The following is a 7,471-nucleotide window of genomic DNA, read 5'->3' on the forward strand; positions in this document are numbered from 1 at the left end:
TATTGTTAGGGTTTCTGTTTCCGCTTTTATCTAGAGTCAGTTTTTGTTACTCCGAGTCCACATAGCATACAGTGTGTTTGTTCAAACCATAGCCACAGCCTTTCGATATACGTGACTAGGAACTTCCCTAGAAGAGACTAGTTTTACCGCTCGACAGGCTGCTCATTAGGGTTTTGGTGCTTTGCATAATCTGTTGGCCGTGTTATCAAGGAGTTGAGTCATAAAATCAAAAAAAAAAGAGAAAATTTAAAAGAAGCAAAAAGAGCTACATAGCTGCGTGTGAAAAAGAAAATTCCAAAAAGAAAAGTGAAGTGCTAGTAGAATCAAGTGAAGGCCTAAGTTTTCTTAAACTGCATCCGTAGTTGAGCAATCTTGTGCCTGTTCCGTTGAGCTTTGCTAGCATCTCTCGAGTGCATTGCAACCTTTCATCCATATAGTTGCATTGCCACATTTATTGCCTTGTGTGAGTATCATTGGCTGTTTACGGTCAACGCTAGAGCTTGTTATTGGTGCAAATAGGTAGCCTACCTACAGCCCCACATATACCCTGCTTGTCGTGTGATTGTTCTTATACCCTTGATATTCGTTTCGATACATTCGTGCACTACTCGTCCCTACAAGTGGTAAGCAATACTAATTCACTTTGGAGCGGTAAGATTTCCCTTTCTTATCAGTTTTGAGTGAGTTGTGAGAGTACCACCATATATATTTGTTTTAGTGCACTAACCTACTAACCATGTCTTCTACTGATGAGAAAATTGTTAACCAGAAAAACAAGAATTCTGCTGATGTGATGACATGGAGGGAGTATGAAGCTCTTCGTAATGAGATGCGACATGAATTCCGCACTCAGGATGATGAACTTAGGGGGACTGTTCAGGGGATTTCCCAGAAGCTGGATGCTAATAGTGAGATCGTCACTACAATGAAAGATCAAATGACGGATATCCAGCGCAGTCTTCAAGTTTTGCAACTAGCTGTTGACAATCTTACGCAACAACAACAACAAGAAGCAGAAGACCCTGATCTTCAGGATGAAGCACCTGGTGTTGTTCGTGGTGCTGGACGTGGTAACCGCGGTCGTGGTTTCGTTGAACTCGGACGCCATGGTCGTGGGTTTGAGGAAGAAGATGGATTGGGTAAGCCAAAGTTCTCAATACCCAAATTTGAAGGAGGTGCTGATGTTGAAGAATATCTCTCTTGGGAGCTGAAGATTGAGAAGTTATGGCGCTTACATAATTACACTGAAGATAGGAAGATCAAGCTTGCTTCTTCTGAATTTGATGGTTATGCATTGCGTTGGTGGGATGGACTGGTTCGTGCTCGCGAAGAAGATGGTGAGCTGCCTATTATCACATGGCGTGCTAGCTATGAAGGCGGCAATGCAAGCTCGTTTCGTGCCCACTAATTATTTGCGTACTATTTATAATAAGTTGACCCTATTAAGACAAGGTGTGAAGACTGTTGATGAATATTTCATGGAGATGGAGATGCTTATGCAGCGTGGCCGTGTCCGTGAGTCACTTGAGATGACAATGCAACGTTTTCTCAATGGTTTGAAGTATGATATCAAAGGCATTGTTCGTCATTACAGTTACACCACTATGAATGAGTTGCTACATCATGCAAGAGAAGCTGAATCACAGTTGGCTGAAGAAGCAAAAGTTAAAGGTCGTGCTATGGGAGCTGGGCGCTACACGCCTAGGGCGGCCCCATCTACGGCGGCTGCGCCATCTACGCGCTCCGCCCCTTATTCGACTCCGCCTAGCAAGCCGGTCTCCAATGTGTCCAACACAAAGAAGCCCGATTCTGCTGCAAGTACGAGTGGTTCTAGCATGTCTACTGCGCGCAACCGCGATATGAATTGCCATACATGTGGTGGCAAGGGTCACTTCAAGAGAGATTGTCCTAACCGCAATGTCATGATTATCAATGAGGAAAATGAATATGAGACTGGAGATGATGTTGATCCATATGCTCCAGAAGATGATGACTATGACAGTGATGGTGTAGATGCTTATCCGTCTGAAGCTCGCACTATTGTTGTGTCTCAGCGTGCTCTTAATGTGTTGCCAAGTGCATCTACTCAACGCTGCAATTTTGTCCAAACAAAGGCTTTAGTTGGTCCTGACAAGGCTTGCAAGGTCATTATTGATGGCGGGAGCTGCCGCAATTTAGCAAGCAAGGAGTTGTGTACCAAGCTGAAGTTGAAGTATCTATCGCACCCACGTCCATACTATATTCAGTGGTTGAGCGACAATGGTGAGATGAAGGTAAATCACATGGTGCATGTTGAGTTTGCAGTTGGACCGTATAAGGATTCCATTGATTTTGATGTGGTTCCTATGACGGTGTGTAACCTACTATTGGGTCGGCCTGGGCTCTATGACCGTTCTGTGCAACACAATGACCGTGCCAATACATATCACTTGGAGTTCAAGGGCAAGAAAATCAACTTACAGCCTATGTCACCACAGCAAATTGTTAATGAATCTCGTCAGAAAGTTGAAGTAAACTTGGAGGATGCACCTATAGATAGGCGAGAGAATTGTAATACCGTGAGTGATATAACGAAAAGTGAGAGAGTGAATTCCTTAGTCTTATTAGCCACCAAACAAGATATGAGAGAATTTAGTGAGGATCCTACAACCATGACTCTTGTGCTCATGTACAGGGGTACGGTTTTGGTTTCTAACGACATGATCCCTATTCCTCTTGGTGTTTCTAATGTTTTGCAAGAATTCAGCGACGTGTTTCCAGAGGAGGTACCCGCAGGACTACCACCATTGCGTGGTATTGAGCATCAAATTGACTTGATTCCCGGAGCTTCGCTGCCCAATAGGGCGCCCTATAGGACGAACCCCGAAGAGACGAAGGAGATACAGAAGCAAGTACAAGCGCTACTCGACAAAGGTTATATCCGCATAAGCCTTAGTCCTTGTGTTGTTCCTGTTATTTTAGTTTCTAAGAAAGATGGTACATGGCGCATGTGTGTAGATTGTAGAGCGATAAAACAATATTACTATTCGATATCGTCATCCTATTCCCCGTTTAGAGGATATGCTAGATGAATTGAGTGGTGCTGCTATTTTTTCTAAAATTGATTTGCGTAGTGGGTATCATCAAATTAGGATGAAAGAGAGGGATGAATGGAAAACAGCCTTTAAAACAAAATTTGGTTTATATGAGTGGTTAGTAATGCCTTTTGGTTTGACTAATGCACCTAGCACTTTCATGAGACTGATGAACCATATTTTGCGTGATTTTATTGGCAAGTTTGTGGTTGTGTACTTTGATGACATTTTATTCTACAACCGCAATGAATCTGATCATACTATACATATTCGACATGTTTTGCAAGTGTTGTGTGATAACAAACTCTATGGTAATCTTGAGAAGTGCACATTTTGCAAAGATAAGGTCATATTTCTGGGTTATGTTTCTCTAAGCATGGAGTAGAAGTAGATGTGTCTAAAATTGAAGCTATTCAAAATTGGCCTACTCCCATGAATGTGAGTCAAGTAAGAAGTTTTCATGGTCTAGCTGGGTTTTATAGAAGATTTGTGCCCAACTTTAATACTATTGTTGCACCTTTGAATGATTTGACTAAAAAGGGTGTTGTTTTTTAGTGGGGCACAGCCCAAGATCATGCTTTTGATGAACTGAAATGATTGTTAACTTCTGCACCGTTGCTTGCACTTCCTGATTTCACTAAGAAATTTGACATTGAATGTGATGCTAGTGGTATTGAAATTGGTGGTATGTTGATGCAAGAGGGTCGCCAATTGCATATTTTTCTGAGAAACTTTCTGGTGCTAAGTTGAACTATCCTATATATGATAAAGAATTGTATGCTTTAATTAGAGTTCTTGAGGTTTGGCAACATTACTTGTGGCCAAAAGAATTTATCATACATTCTGATCATGAAGCTTTAAAATATCTGAAATCCCAATCTACTTTGCATAAGCGTTTTGCTAAGTGGGTTGAGTTCATTGAATCTTTTCCATACATTATTAAGCATAAGAAGGGAAAAGATAATATTGTTGCTGATGCTCTATCTAGGAAGAATAAGCTATTAACCCAACTTGATGTTAAAATTCCTGGATTAGAGATACTATGTGATTTGTATGCTACTGATCATGATTTTGCTGAACCATATCGCTTGTGTGCTATTGGTAAAATCATGATCATCATCATCATGTTAAAATTCCTGGATTAGAGATACATGATGGGTTCTTGTTTAGAGCTAACAAACTATGTGTTCTAGAATCGTCTGTACGTTTGCTCTTATTGCAGAAATCTCATGTTGGAGGTTTGATGGGTCACTTTGGGCGTGAGAAGACGCTACTCATGCTAGCTGACCACTTTTTTTGGCCAAAGATGAGGCGGGATGTGGACAGATATGTGAAGAGGTGTATTACTTGCAACAAGTCCAAGTCCAAGCTGAAGCCTCACGGTTTGTACACTCCTTTACCGGCACCTACTACACCTTGGGAAGATATTAGTATGGATTTTGTGTTGGGTTTGCCGCGTACTAAGAGAGGCCATGATTCTATATTTGTGGTAGTGGATAGATTCTCTAAGATGTCACATTTTATTGCCTTCCACAAGAGCGACGATGCGTCACATATTGCTAACATGTTTTTCAGGGAGATTGTACGTCTACATGGAGTTCCGAAGACTATTGTTTCTGATCGTGACGTGAAGTTTATGAGCTACTTCTGGAAGACGCTTTGGAGAAAGCTGGGGACGAAGCTACTTTTCAGTACCACTTGTCATCCCCAAACTGATGGTCAAACTGTGGTGAATAGAACATTGTCACAACTGTTGAGATCCATGATCAAGAAGAACCTGAAGGAGTGGGAAGATTGTTTGCCGCATGTGGAGTTTTCTTATAACAGGGCAGTACATTCTACCACAGAGTTGTGTCCCTTTGAGGTGGTGTATGGTTTTAAAGTTTAAACCCATTACTCCGCTGGATTTGTTGCCTCTACCCATACATGAGAGAGTCAATATGGAGGCATCCAAGAGGGCAGATTTTGTGCAAAAGATTCATGTGAAGACTAAAGAGTTGATAGAGAAGAAAGGCAAGAGCAATGCTGCAAGGATGAACAAGAAGCGCAAGGAGATATTTTTCAAGCCTGGTGATATGGTCTGGGAACATTTTCGCAAGGATCGGTTCCCGAAGCTGCGGAAGTCCAAGTTGCTTCCTCGTGGTGCTGGTCCTTACAAAGTGCTTGCCAAGATCAATGATAATGCATACTCTATAGATCTTCCAATTGATGAGTTTGGTGTCAAAAATTCTTTCAATGTGGCTGATTTGACACCATATGACGGAGAAGACCTTGGAGCGTCGAGGTCGACGCCATTTGAAGGGGGGGGGGAGATGATGAGGACATCCCTACCACATTACTACCTCCGTCATTGCAAGATGCAGATGATGCTGCTGTGAAGCTCAAGTCCAATGAAGTCAGGATTGGACCAATGACACGAGGTCGTGCGAAGCTACTTAAGAAACAGGTGAACTTTTTCATATGTGATACTTTGATCGATGAGAACTTTATGCTGCCTAAGTCGTATTACTTATGTATGATCAGGTATGAAGAGGAAGCAAGCATCGCACGAGGAGGAGAAGAGCAGCTGGACCAGAAGCTGGACGTGAAGCTGGACATGGAGCTGGACATGAAGACATCCCATGGACGCGCGAGGGAGGAGCGGGAGGCATGCGCGAGAGGAGAAGATGCAGTTCAGGCCGGCGCCAGGCCCGGTCCGACCGGTCGTGCCGCCGGGCCACCCGGTCCCAGCCCCGGTTCGACCGGCTTCCAAGCCAGGCCCGGTTCGTCCGGTCCAAACCGGACGCTATGCTTGTGCCAGCCGGGCCACATCCAGTAAGCCCGGCACCGTAGCCCGGTCACCACCCGGCGCCAGGCCCGGTTTCAACTAGCCTGACCCGGCCCCAGGCCCGGTCGACCGGCCCCCAGGCCGGCCGTGTCCGAGTCTGTCTCGACCAGATCCCGATCTGGGTCGGTTATTCTTGTAATTTTTCGACCTGAGGTCATCCTGAACCCCTATATAAGTGCCCAGGACGCCCCCAAATTAGGTTTAGACCACGTTTAAGATAAACCCTAGTTCATAGTTGATTGCTTTGCAACTCTATTGAATCCCTACACCGTATTGCTTTGATTTGGTGTTAACCTGAAAGTCTTGTGTGATCTGCTGTTCCATTGGGAGTTAGACGGTTGCAACTTACCGCTTCGTGGTCGGCGCCTACATGCGCAAGTGTGTGGAGTTGCGAATATCTTGCAGGGTTGAGAGTTGTTGCATTGGCGACAGGAACCAATCGAGAGATCTCGTTGCGTCATACAAGTTATCATCCACTTCATCATCAAGTTATCTCCGATGTGTTCATCCTGTGATCATCATCACCACCATTGCTTACTGAGAAGATCGGGCCACCCCTTCTCAGTAATATTAACCCTTTTTCATGAATATATGTATGGGATGTTATCTTGAATCTCTACAGTATGAGGTATGTCACTAACCACTGAAGCATGGCTTTGTTTCAGGTATGTCTTGAAGAAGATCCAGCTAGCGCGCCGTTGATCATCACACCAAGAGGTCTCCTGAACAACCTATGTTCCCTCTGTGTCATGGGGCATATGTGTCATGGGGCTTATCAGTATTTAGCTAGAATTTTTGCTAAAATATGGTTTGATCTTTCGACGAGCATGCAAAATTCATGACTTTGTTCATACTGATGGAGCTCATTGCAAAAGTAAGGTGCCCTTACATTGTGGAATATGGACTGGAGAAGATGAGTATGGTCCTCGTTTCTTCTATATATATGTGCATATTGGCAGGGTCCAGAGAACAAACTTTGCTCTTGTGTCCTCCCTTCATGTTTCACTGATTCAATTGAAAGATTTGTATGATCCTGAATGAATCTTTTTGTTGTTGTTATCAGGGTTGCTATTTGTGCTTTGTGATCGGCTACTGCAGGCACTAGTAGGAAAAGCCTCATCAGTGGCGCACCAAAAATGGATTCTGTGGCGCATGGGAGGTGCGCCACAGAAACGTCGCCACAAAAATAAGGTTTCTGTGGCGCACCTGCCCATGCGCGACAGAATTAAGGTTTATGTGGCGCATGTGTTCTTAGGTGCGCCACAGAAAAGCGTGCGCCACAGAATTGGTTTTCAGTGCGCCACAGAATTTGCTTGTATTATACACGACACTACAAGAAAAGTTCTGATAGACAACGTCTCAAAATCGTCCGCTAAGGGGTATTTTTCGTCGCCCATGGGCCTAACCCGGCGATATGGGTTCTGTTGTGGAAACTGCGTCAGGCAAAGTCCAACGACGTTTTTTTCGGTCCGTCGCGCTTGGGCGCCCTTCCGCCACGGAAAATCGGACCGTTGCGCAAGTGTTTCCGGGAGCCCGTTGACTGCCGACGTCATGCAAGCCGACACGTGGC

Source organism: Lolium rigidum, chromosome 2 (assembly GCF_022539505.1).
Source record: "Lolium rigidum isolate FL_2022 chromosome 2, APGP_CSIRO_Lrig_0.1, whole genome shotgun sequence".
In the NCBI taxonomy this organism is placed as follows: Eukaryota; Viridiplantae; Streptophyta; class Magnoliopsida; order Poales; family Poaceae; genus Lolium; species Lolium rigidum.